Source organism: Silene latifolia, chromosome 7 (genome assembly GCF_048544455.1).
Source record: "Silene latifolia isolate original U9 population chromosome 7, ASM4854445v1, whole genome shotgun sequence".
In the NCBI taxonomy this organism is placed as follows: domain Eukaryota; kingdom Viridiplantae; phylum Streptophyta; class Magnoliopsida; order Caryophyllales; family Caryophyllaceae; genus Silene; species Silene latifolia.
The window spans coordinates 99426268-99440239 of NC_133532.1; positions in this window are offsets into that span (position 1 = coordinate 99426268).

Genomic DNA, 13972 nt, shown 5'->3' on the forward strand with positions numbered 1-13972 from the left:
ACCCTAGGTCCTAGGTCAGGTTCATTAGTTAGATCAATTGATTGTGAAACAAGTTCGAAAGCGGGCTAGAAAACAAGTTAGAAACGACGTTGATCGATTGAAAAGATGTCTTGCAAATGTGTATTCTACACGGCCTAAAGGGGTCAAATTAGGTCAAGGAGTTACGATATTAACGCTACTCATTGAGTGTTAATAGGAAGGTGCTAATCACGCACTCCTATGCTAGCGATAAATTGAGTGAAAAGAGAGATGCGTTCAATTAGGTTATAGAATTGTTAGTTGATTTTTAAAGCTATGTCGATGTACCCTAACGTGTCTAATTAGGTTATTAAATTGATCTAATGTCATTTAAACGAGTTATACGTTAATAATCAGAGGTCATACTAACATGTGACGGGTCCTAGGGTGGGTCAAATTACACGAAACAAAAGAGGGGTCAAAAGCGAAGAGCATAGTTAGAATTCGTTTTATTAATGCCCTACCTTGAACACGAGGATATGTAAATGAGACGGGGGTTACGACCGACTGATGTAGCGGATTTCTTTCCCATCTCAAGTCAACGCGGGTGTTCATGGTGGTACTTTAACTCATACTCGGACTAAACTAGTTTCATAGTTAATGATAACAATCGATAAACAAAATAAAACGAAACAATAAAAAAACAAACATAAAAAAACGAAATAAAAGAGAGAAAGAGGAGGATTTGATGCACCCTCAACCTACATGTATCGTTGACACCGTCTTGGGTCGTAATCGATGGTAGATTTTATCTCGAGAGGCCGTCGTCGACGAAGAAACAAAGCAAACAACACGTTTTTTGCAAATCTGGACAGCAACTTTCAAACTGCAATTTCTCACTCGTTTCACGGTGAAAATTAGATTTAAAAGATGTTTTGAAAACTAGAAAGAGAGGAGAACAAAGATCTTAAAACAATCCCTGCTCTTTTTGAATTATTGGGCACGAAAAACGAGCACAAACAGAACTGGACAGACAGGAAAAACCGCGAAAACAGAGTGTATGACACTCTGTTTTTCGAGGGGATTCGTGTACTCTCAAGGGCAATTTGGCTCGTGAATCTTTATCTAAGATGTAGATGTATGTTATATGGTTAATTAGGAACAAGAAACTCGAATTTTAATGGAGGTTTGATGGTTGAACGAACGGCTTCAAAGAGGACACACAAACTGATTCTCAGTTTGTAAGTCGGTTTTGTCGAGGGTTTTTGAGAGGCAATTAGGGTTTGTTTCTGGAGTTTAAAGCTTGTGAGTGACGGTAGTATGTATGGATAACTTAGAGGAATGAATGCATGGTGAAGGGGGGGTATTTATAAGGAGTTAAAGTAGGGTAAAAGGGAGCCATAAGCAGTCGGGCTCGGTTTGCATAGCTGCTGCCCATCAGCTATTCGTGGGGTTTTTTAGGGTTTGTATGGGGGGTTTGCTTGGCGGTTAAGCTAAGGTAATATGGGTAGGATACTAGGGTATGGGTTAGGGTTAATGGGCATGGGTTTTGGTGGTATTTGGAGCGGGTTTTGGGCTCGGGATTGAGCACGCAAAACAGGGGGGCTGCTTTGTGTATGCGGGCTGTTTGGGGAGTATTTGGGACGGGAATTGGATGGGTTTCGTGGTGGGTTTGGGTGATGGGTTGTTGTGGGTAATGTGGAGCAAGAATTGGGTTGGTTGTGGCGGGTTTGGGTCAAGCTTTGAAGCACACAAAACGGGTTGAAGGAGGGGAAGAGCTAACGCGGGTTGGGGTGAGAGTTGGGCTGTTTTGGTCGTGATTGGGGCAAGATTTGGGACGTGGGTATGGGGGTTCGAACTGGGGTTGGATGGGTAGAAGCCTAGGTTGGTTAGTGTACTCGAGATTCGTGCCAACTCGTAAAGAAAACGGGCTCAAAAACCGAGCTATAATCGAGCTCCAAAACGTGTGATTAAAACGAGTTTCCAATTTTCAAATTCGATTTTTCAAATCAAATAACACATTAAAATGAATGATTTTTCAAATCAAAAAATATATTTTATTTTCAATAAAATAAATTTAAGAAAATAAATTCAAATTAGAACAATAAAATGAATTCACTTTTTTTTTTAAAAAAACATTTAATTTAAATATCATTTAAATTAATAAAATACTTCGTCGACAACGCTCATTCTACATCGTAAAACGAGCCCAAATGATGACAATGACAACTAAAGAATAGATGTGTCCTATCATCATCGGGTGTTTGTCGGGTTCTCTATAAATTCCAATATCGACGGATACGGGTATCTACAGAGCCCCCACTTTGACTGAGGCTTGGACAAGGCGAAAGTCAAAGTATACCCCAGGTCCCTTTCGACCTGAGGATTCCGCGGGTCGTTTATAGTCCATTAGACTTGCGTATATAAGCTCGCCAGCCATAAGAAGAGATCATACCTGAAACTTCGTCGGGGATTAACTCTTGCTTCTGTTGCGTCAAATTGTCATCATTGGTCGTCGACCCATAAAGTTGCATATGTGATGGGTTGAGCCTTATCCTTAGGCGCCTACGTATCCGTTTCTGACGGAATCAAACCCGCGTCGTAGTTCGGCCACTGCTGACACATGCCCAAAGTTTATCATCTGCTGGCGTATGTCCAAAATTCATCATCTGCTGACATTTGCCCAAAATTTATCATCATTCGGGCGCTTGTCCGAAATTCATCCGTTGACACTTGCCCAAAGCTTATCATCTGTGCAGCAGTGTCCAAATGGGACGGGACTTTCCGAGGAGGTTGTCGCTGCTTTCATCATTTGCTCTCAGCTACAGAATTCTTCCATTTCATACTCTTGTATTGAATTGAATTATTGGTGGATGTCATCCTTTACATCTTGATAATGGTCTCTGAAGCCAATGGCTTCAGAGCCCTGATTTGCAATGGCTCTAAAGTCGAAGATTTTAGAGCCCCGATTGAAGCATATCCTGCTACATTTGAAACACAAAAACGTACTAGCAATAATCATCACATAAGCACATTTGGATCATCGATCCTAAAATTAGATCATTTCAAAGATTGGGTCATCGACCCGAAAATTGAATTTGAAAATTTTGAATAATTGGGTCATCGACCCGAATTTTGAATTTGACATCACTTGGAATGTTGGGTCATCGACCCGAAATTTGAGTTTGAAAGACTGGGTCATCGACCCGAAATTTGAACATGTTGAAAATTTTGAATAATTGGGCTATCGACCCAAATTTTGAATTTGAAATGAATCACTTGGATGTTGGGTCGTCGACCCAAAATTTGATTTTGAACTTTGAGATTTGAACCTTGACTTGAAATGTACCACTACTTGGATCATCTATCCCATAATTCGCAAAAAGTTTTTGAAATTTCGGAATTCTGAAATCTTTGGCATTTTGAAATCGAACCTTGACGGGTGAGCAGGAAATACGACTCAGACACTCTGTATGACCCGTAAACAAACGTGGGCGTAGCCCGCTACCGTAAAACAAAAAAGGAAAATAAAACCGTAAGTGTGCACGGGTTTTAATTCGATTATTGACTTGTTGGGGGTAGAAATGTAAATTGGCCATTCTGGCGCCAAAAGACGACAAATGGGAATCACAAGGTCGTCGACTTGGGACGGAGGGCACCTGGGAATCAAGATCACTTGGCATTGACATGGTGGATTAAACTCACGGAGCAACAACGTTGGCTTCGCCTAGACACTAAACACGGACTGATTTTATGAAAGCACTTAGACATCACACATCACTCTTGTTGGGAACATTTTGTCACTCTTCTCCTCGCCTCCTTTCTTTTCAGCGAGTTTTCATCATTTCTTGCCACCGCCTTCTTTCTTTTCAGCGGGCTTTTACTATTTTTCTTCCACACCTTCTTTCTTTTCAGCGGGTTTTTTCATATTTTCTGTTCCCAACACAAACCCACATCTATGTGACTCAGCATCTTTGCCTAAACCGTTAGATAAAGCTCATTCCGAGACTTGACACTACTCATCTGAACCTATATCCTTATCCTAGCCTACATCGAGTGCTAAGACCGACTCAAACAAAGGTGGCTTCATTTGGACTTGGTTAAGACCCGTAAGAAACCGACAAGATGACAACTTGGTTGATGAGTGGATTGAATCCCTTATTCTGAAGGACTGCCTACGTATTCGCGTGGAGCGAAATCAAATCCGACGTAGTTCGATCAAGGTGCATAAACTTGGCATTTTAATTGTGTGTACACACTCGAAGGTTTCACCTAAGGTATCATGTCATATCCCATTCTAGCCTGTAAAGTACCGTTAAATCCCGTGTTTGGGGTTAGGTGTAAAAGGCTTGGATCTTTTGGGATGTGGAGCTTGGTAAAAATAGGTTTGCAAGGTAAACCATCATTCTGAAGGTTCGTTTTGTGGTGCTAAGACCAAGGGCTATGGCTGTTGATGTGGTTGGAATGGGTGTCTCGGGTTTGATGAAACCCGAGTACAAAATGGGTTGGAAAACAATGTGGGTTCAAATCTCCATATCTGGTCCCTAAAGGTTGGGTGTAACAGCACAAGTGGAATGATTCTCAAAATTCCCGACTATCCCTTGCAACTGTCTCAGGAAGGACTTAGAGGGTAAAGAGGTTACTACTGACGCTTTTGGGCTTCGCCCATTGAACTTCAACTATGGGTACTTGACTTGACTTATGGCTTCCGTAACTTCGACATCCAACCAAAAGCATTCCGCAATAACTTCAACATCTTTTTTCTTTTTTCTTTTTCTTTCATCTTTTTTTCATTCTTCTTTTTTTTCATTTTTTTTCATTTTTCCAATTTTTCTCTTTTTCTCATTTTTTTCATTCTTTTTCATCTTTTTTCTCTCTTTGAAAATGATCTTCTATTCATTCTCTTAGTCATAAATGGATACACCTTGAAAACTGGGCTTCGCCAACTAATTAGGGTAAGAACTAACAATTCCTTGTTAGAACGGGTTGATATCTTCTCTCTTCAAGATGGGATGATTTTGTTGGGGAGAAGGCTTGCCTTCCATCATCGATAGGGGAAACAAGGAGCTAGTCCGGGTTTGTCATAGAATCATCTAAAAGCTTGTCACAAACATTGGTTCAGATGGAGGTTTTCTACCGCCAGACATGGAATAGGTAAGGGAATCAAACACAGGATCCTAGTGTACCTTACATTTTGAAACGAGACATATTTCCACCCCAGGAATGCCTTTGAGTGTGTTGTGCGTTTTATCATATTTCGGAATGATTGAGGATGGGAAACAAGACATATTTGGAAACGAACTGCAACTTTTATTGGAATGACACATGCTTAACAGACTCGAAGGAACGATTCCTAGGACACACCCTAGGTCGTCGCGGAACAAACGACTCAACTTCAGGAAAAGAAAGTCATTGACTCGACTCGACTAAAATAAGAAAACAGATCCCGACTCATAATTTTCAAATATGGTCTTGAGCTTTCCCTTGTTCAGCTGTCAACTGAGATGCTCGACTCTTGTCCTTGATCCCTTTGATGGTCTGCCTCCATCCCGAGGTAGTCCTCTGAGGATCTACGCCAGTGATGAAGGTTGGTGAATCGAATTGTCTTTTATTAACTTCGTTAATAAGAGGAGTACATTCTAGAGCAAGACTCCCGACTTGAATTTCATTCTTCGGGTTTGGCAAGAATTTAAAGCAATCCACAAATATTTTCCCGATAAACACCCCTTTCAAGTGACATGGGCGGATAAGATGGGAATAATCGACATTGTCTTCGACAGAAACAAAGTTGGCGTGATCGCCAAATGGATTGGTGATGTTACTGGGTTTAACAGCTGGGATCGGGAGTGTTCCATTCTCAATCATGTCTTGAATTTCGTGCTTCAGTCGATAACACCTTTCAGTATCATGGTCTTTCCCTTGATGAAAGGCACATTAGGCATTTGGTTTATACCATTTACCTTGTTGATCAGCGGGAGGGTCCGGAGTTTGACCAATAGGCTTCAGCTTTCCTTGGGCTGTGAGCCTTTGGAGAGCGTATGTATAAGTGCATCCGATATCGGTGAATGCCCTAGGTGTTTGGCGCTGCGACTTCTTCGATTGCCCTTCTAAGAGATTGATGGCTCCATCAATATGGGTCATTGCTGGGGCCTTGGCCTTAGACGATGAGGCCCCTTGGTACCCTTTCGGCTTTTCAGCCTCTGCCCTTATGACATCATCTTCCACCTTTATCCCGATTCTTATTAATTCTTTGAAAGAGCCAAAATTCTGGTATTTCAGAGCATTGCGGTAAATAGGTCGTAGATTCTTTACGAACTTATCTACCATTTCAACTTCATCAGGCTTCTTGGCTAGTTTCACGCTTTCAGCGCGCCATCTTGCAAGGAATTCAGTAAAGCCTTCTTTTTCTTTCTGTGTCATCACCTCCAATGTTCTTATGTTGGTTTGAATCTCGACATTATCAGCATAGTGCTTGCAGAACTCCACCGTAATATCTTCGAAAGTGGGGAAGTTCTTAAGGTCCAGATTGTAGAACCACGCCTTCGGGTGTTCATCCAGAGATTGAGCGAAAATTTCAGAGAGCATGTCGCAGTACTCCCTTGGTGCTAACTACCCCTTATAGGCCTTAACATGGTGGATGGATCTTTCGTGCCCTTAAACTTTGGGATATCAGTGAGTACCATGTTTGTGGGCAACTTATCCTGAACTGGGGCATAGGCCCTAGCATTTTCGTAATGGATGTTCTTCCCCTGGGAGAGTTTCAGACGGTCTTCAATGAACTTGAACCGTTTCTCCAGATCAGTCAGAGGTGGGGTAGATGAAGAGGAATCTTCACTCAGCTTGGATTCGATCACATCCATTCTGGCCATCATGAGGTTCACGGCCTCAGTGAGTTTGTTAACAGCATCTTCCATTGCTTGAAGTCGGGTTTTTGGCGGCCTTTCTACAAGAAAACCCCGAACCGAGTCAATATTTAAAAGTAAGAGCCCCTGCACACTTAAGGACACGACACCAACTTGACTCAAGCAAAGACTCGACTTAAGACTGACTAACCAAAAGGTTCGACTCACGGTTGAATTTAGACCTCGATTCATTTTAGACTCGACACGACGACATGACTCAAGTTGTCATAGCTCGATTCTAAACTGGACTCGGTGTGACTAAACCCGTGATTGGACTAACATAGCCCATAGGTTCGGGTGAAACGCCCTAAATGGCCTAGCTTGGGCGTTTCTGTGGACTATCCTAGACCAAATGGTCGACCAACATGACTCAAAGCCCAAGAGGTGAGCTTGTGTGACCCAACAAGGTCGTGTTCTAGACTCTTGGAACGAAAAACGCCTGGCCTAACACGGCCAGGACCCGGACACGACTCGACGCATTTCATGCTTGGTTGAGGTTCGAGAAACATTTTGGATTGAATTTGAAAAAAACGAATAATTGATTTGAAAATGAGATTTGAAATGGGCAGCATGCCGGCTATAAAAGCTTATTTTTGGCCGAAAATTCTAGTCCTATTTGGGCAGCATTCCGCGTTTTTAAAACCATGCTATTTTGAAAGTAAGTTGTTCAAAAGTTCGGTTTTGAAATGGACATGGAAAATTTGAAAAGACTCGGGAAACTAATTTCGCACATTGTCATTCTCATGTTATAAGGATGTATGCTCCTAGACATCTCTAAGTCTCGGCAAGTCTTCTACAAGAAGGTCTATTCCCTCCATCCTTTTTGGGTCTTATAGAGCAAGGGCCTTTAGGTAGAGTACCTAGAAGAGCATCCCCACCATCAAGATTCACGACGAGGCGGAGCGGAAGCACGCAATGTGCGAGTTCCTGGCATAGTGGGATGTCACCCCCCACGCATCACAAAGAAACGCTGGGACGGCCCGGGAAAGTCCTTAAGGGTTTATGCATGAATCGTAGCACTATGAGTAATGTTTTACTTTCCAATACTTTCTTTTCAAGTTTCACCTCGGAGGAAAAGACCCTAGAAACAAAGTGTAACTAGTCCTCTTTTCCCCAGCGGAGTCGCCAAACTGTGGACAAGGCCCTCGGGAACTGCGTCCGCGGGATCCACACTAGGCATAATCGACTCGAGGTTCTTTCGAATCGAATTAAGACAAATTAGAGTCGCCATCAAGTTTTTTGGGAACTTGGAACCGTTCAAGTCAACTTTACACCTTTCGTCGAAAAGCATAAAGCCAATCGACTACGAGTGATTAAAGATAAAGACTTGTACCCTATATCACTCGATTTGAATGACTCTCGTAATCCAATGGTATTTAGACGGATCCACAAACAATAGATCTTGAGTAAGGGGTGAGGGTACGTGTTAGGAAGCCCATAAGGACACCTAACCCCGCCCGTCGATAACGGCCTCTACTAAGTCAAGTGTCGGATTTCAAACAAGGTCATAGCTACTACGATATATGATATGCAAACATCGTTTTAAAACCCTAATATGTGAAGTTTCTATGTTGATTTAGATGCAACTAAACTAACTTTGTCAAAGTTGTAATTTAGCATGTGGGTTGATTGATCTAACAACATACAAAGCAAACAAGGCTTAAGGGGAATGGGGGAGCCGTTGGGATCTATCCTATTACAACCCAGGCATTTCATGGCGACACAACGATAAATTAAAGATACAACTCGATCTAAAATACAACGCTATACACAAAACCGTACATGACGCATTACATGGCCATTTGGCCTAGGAAAACGTGCACAAAGGGGTGGCCCACGGCTTACATGACTCACGGCCTTGAGTCACTCCTCGTAATGTGTGCTTTCACTTAATCTCATCGAAATAGACATAGGGCTACGCACCAAAGCATGCATTAGCATAAATCGGGCCATGTTGCTTTAAACAACATGCGATTTACTACGCTCTTACATGCATTGGGGCACAACCATCTAACCAAACAAGACTAAGGTTTTTGGAAAAGGTTTTGACTCGATAAAAGAAAGCTAACTTGAAAATTACAACTCGATGAACAAACGATAAATTACAAGCGACAAAACAAAGAAGAACAAACGATGTAAAACAAACGAAACAAGAAAGACCAAAGGACACGGCCAAGCCATGGCCACTCTAGACACGGCTACCCTAAGTCCTAGGTCAGGTTCATTAGTTAGATCAATTGATTACGAAACAAGTTCGAAAGCGAGCTAGAAAACAAGTTAGAAACGACGTTGATCGATTGAAAAGATGTCTTGCAAATGTGTATTCTACACGGCCTAAAGGGGTCAAATTAGGTCAAGGAGTTACGATATTAACGCTAATCATCGAGTGTTAATAGGAAGGTGCTAATCACGCACTCCTATGCTAGCGAGAAATCGAGTGAAAAGAGAGATGCGTTCAATTAGGTTATAGAATTGTTAGTTGATTTTTAAAGCTATGTCGATGTACCCTAACGTGTCTAATTAGGTTATTAAATTGATCTAATGTCATCTAAACGAGTTATACGTTAACAATCAGAGGTCATACTAACATGTGACGGGTCCTAGGGTGGGTCGAATTACACGAAACAAAAGAGGGGTCAAAAGCGAAGAGCGAAGTTAGAATTCGTTTTATTAATGCCCTACCTTGAACACGAGGATATGTAAATGAGACGGGGGTTACGACCGACTGATGTAGCAGATTTATTTCCCATCTCAATTCAACGCGGGTGTTCATGGTGGTACTTTAACTCATACTCGGACTAAACTAGTTTCATAGTTAATGATAACAATCGATAAACAAAATAAAACGAAACAATAAAAAAACAAACATAAAAAAATGAAATAAAAGAGAGAAAGAGGAGGATTTGATGCACCCTAAACCTACATGTATCGTTGACACCATCTTGGGTCGTAATCGATGGTAGATTTTATCTCGAGAGGCCGTCGTCGACGAAGAAACAAAGCAAACAACACGTTTTTTGCAAATCTGGACAGCAACTTTCAAACTGCAATTTCTCACTCGTTTCACGGTGAAAATTAGATTTAAAAGATGTTTTGAAAACTAGAAAGAGAGGAGAACAAATATATTAAAACAATCCCTGCTCGTTTTGAATTATTGTGCACGAAAAACGAGCACAAACAGAACTGGACAGACAGGAAAAACCGCGAAAACAGAGTGTATGACACTCTGTTTTTCGAGGGGATTCGTGTACTCTCAAGGGCAATTTGGCTCGTGAATCTTTGTCTAAGATGTAGATGGATGTTATATGGTTAATTAGGAACAAGAAACTCTAATTTTAATGGAGGTTTGATGGTTGAACGAACGGCTTCAAAGAGGACACACAAACTGATTCTCAGTTTGTAAGTCGGTTTTGTCGAGGGTTTTTGAGAGGCAATTAGGGTTTGTTTCTGGAGTTTAAAGCTTGTGAGTGACGGTAGTATGTATGGAGAACTTAGAAGAATGAATGTATGGTGAAGGGAGGGTATTTATAAGGAGTTAAAGTAGGGTAAAAGGGAGCCATAAGCAGTCGGGCTCGGTTTGCATAGTTGCTGCCCATCAGCTATTCGTGGGGTTTTTTAGGGTTTGTATGGGGGGTTTGCTTGGTGGTTAAGCTAAGGTAATATGGGTAGGATACTAGGGTATAGTTTAGGGTTAATGGGCACGGGTTTTGGTGGTATTTGGAGCGGGTTTTGGGCTCGGGATTGAGCACGCAAAACAGGGGGGGCTGCTTTGTGTATGCGGGCTGTTTGGGGAGTATTTGGGACGGGAATTGGATGGGTTTCGTGGTGATTTTGGGTGATGGGTTGTTGTGGGTAATGTGGAGCAAGAATTGGGTTGGTTGTGGCGGGTTTGGGTCAAGCTTTGAAGCACACAAAACGGGTTGAAGGAGGGGAAGAGCTAACGTGGGTTGGGGTGAGAGTTCAATTTGTTTTGGTCGTGATTGGGGCAAGATTTGGGACGTGGGTATGGGGGTTCGAACTGGGGTTGGATGGGTAGAAGCCTAGGTTGGTTAGTGTACTCGAGATTCGTGCCAACTCGTAAAGAAAACGGGCTCAAAAACCGAGCTATAATCGAGCTCCAAAACGTGTGATTAAAACGAGTTTCCAATTTTCAAATTCGATTTTTCAAATCAAATAACACATTAAAATGAATGATTTTTCAAATCAAAAAATATATTTTATTTTCAATAAAATAAATTTAAGAAAATAAATTCAAATTAGAACAATAAAATAAATTCACTTTTTTTTTTAAAAAAAAACATTTAATTTAAATATCATTTAAATTAATAAAATACTTCGTCGACAACGCTCATTCTACATCGTAAAACGAGCCCAAATAATGACAATGACAACTAAAGAATACATGTGTCCTATCATCATCGGGTGTTTGTCGGGTTCTCTATAAATTCCAATATCGACGGATACGGGTATCTACACAAATGAATAAACAATGCATTATGAAAATGACATGCCAAATCGTCTAACTTACCAACAACGATCATTTGAGCTTGTTTTGACGGAATTTTTACCAATAAAAATTCATAAACAATTCTTAAAACAACTTTAAGACTTACTCATCATACTAATCTGGTCTAATATCAAAATAATTATTCTCAACAATTATCTTGAATTTATATGGGAATTAAAACACAATTATGACAAAAATGATATAATAATTCTCAATTATCATACAAAAATTCCATTCAATTTAAAAAATTATGGAAAAATAAATTTCAAAGCCATGAACATTCTGGTCTTACACCAAAAATGCCATGCAAGTGAAAATTTTTTGTTTTTAAAATTTATTTAAAACGATTTCACAATTTAATCGGTAAAGCGACAATTTTTACGATTTAATTCTAAATCAAACCATAAAAATTGAAATGACTTAAAATAAAATTTTGTACATTTTGGAACAATTTCCAGGAGCTAAAAATTCAAAAATTTCGAGCACAAAAATTAAATTAATATTTATTTACAAAATAACCATTATTTACCAATTTTTATCAAATAAAAATCAATAAACTACCTAAATTAATCACATTAATCTAAAGTATCTACTTATCTCATAAATAGAACATGCATGTGGTTATTTCTAAATAAATATGTATAAAATTAACATGCAACCAAATTAAATTAACTCTTAATTAATTTTAATGCATTTTTACTCAATTTTATGCCATTTTAAGTTATAAAAAGTGGAAAAATTTAACAAAAATCAAATTTTTGTCCCATACCATCCTAAGACCAAATTATTTACATGCAAAACCATATTATGTGATAAAACTAATTTTAGTAACATAATATCAATTTTATCAATTTATCTCATAAATTACTAAAATCGTCTTAAGACAACATGCATGTATTTAACAAAGCTTTGATACCACTTGTTAGTTATTTAGACCATATTAATACTCATCTTATGATATTAAAATTATAAATTAATCTAAAATGGTCTAAACCTACATGCATGCAAATAAAAGTATAAAAGATGGTATTAAACCATCTTAAGACAAGAAAATCCTTACATTGTATAAGGTAAGTTATGGGCACAACTCAAGGACTCCTTCCTTGATGTTGTTCTTGAGCTATGAAAATGGATGATCCTCCAAGACAACTAACCACCAAAAAGACGGTCTCCTAAGTTTACACCCAAGAATCAACCCAAAAACTACTAAATTACTAACTAGGTAAAATTAGTAGTAAACCTTGTTTGTAATATATTTGATGTACTAATAAATATTATTACTATGATAATATTATTAGTTGATAATTATATGTGTTTTTAGATGAATAAGATGAAGAAAATAAGAAGGAAAATTGGTCTCTTAAGGAGGAAATGGCAACCGGTTTTAGGCTTATAAATGGACCAATTTTACTTCAAATTTTTCAACCTTAAGAAATGAGGTGAATAGTGGGGTATTTATAGCAAAAATATGGGAACAATCCTTAGTGGAAAATCCACTACAAAGGACACTTGTATGTCCTCAAAAAACCGGTCCATATGGACTACTTTTGATCCATTTCAATTTTCGATATTTGCCCCACAAATGCTTATAAGTCTTATACTTAATTATCTTACATAATTAAATATTAATTTAATTATTTAACACTTAAATAATATAAATTAACTACCAATAATTACTTAACTATTAAGTAATCATAAGACCATTTTATTAACATACAATGTGTCAATATTAACCCATTTAGCTAATTTTACAACCTCTTGTAAAATTTAATAGCTAATTGATTCCACCTCAAAACATATACAAATATCGTATAAAATTAATTAATTAACAATTAATTAATAAATTCTAATCATTTATTATTTAAATATCACATAATTAAATAATAAATCTCCTTGTCCCGAGTTCGTAACCCGTCATCAAATAATACATTTATGTGACTAACTAAAAGTCAAATAATACAAGGAATTAATTATCTCGTATCTCATACAAATAATTAATTTATTCTATTTGGGCGTCATCCTATAGGTGTGACCTAAATGGATCAGCTGATCACCGCTGTCACACGACAGTAATGTCAAACTCTAGTCAGCCAATCATTACCGATTAATGATGACCAGCTGATAAATAAATAAATAAATCCCTGATATTCCTTTTACGAGATTTATTATGTAAACGCACTTATTGTGGAGGACACTACTCCAACAACTTCTACACCCGGGTGTCTGACCTTGGCCACAGAGTCATAGATCAGCTCAGGAAAGCCTCGGTAGAGCTCGGACTCTCCCTCGGGGACAATGTATCCATTGAGGGTCGGATGGTAGGGGCGGAGAATAACTCCGTGCATCTTGCGCTTCCGAATTAGGAGGTTCATCTCCTGGATGTCTTCATCGGTTGGTTCATAGCCTAGCCCGAAGGGGATGTTGGGGACCTTAGCCTGTTTCAAGGGAGGTAAGGTGCTCTTTAGCGGATTGAGGGGTAAACCCGGGAAATAACCCTCGCGCATCATAATGCGGTTGACTGTGAGTCTGTGAGGTTGGAAAATGGGTCACAATCAAAGGGTGTTGATTCATCGGTTAAGGCATTCACGGCTTGGAATCCCCACAT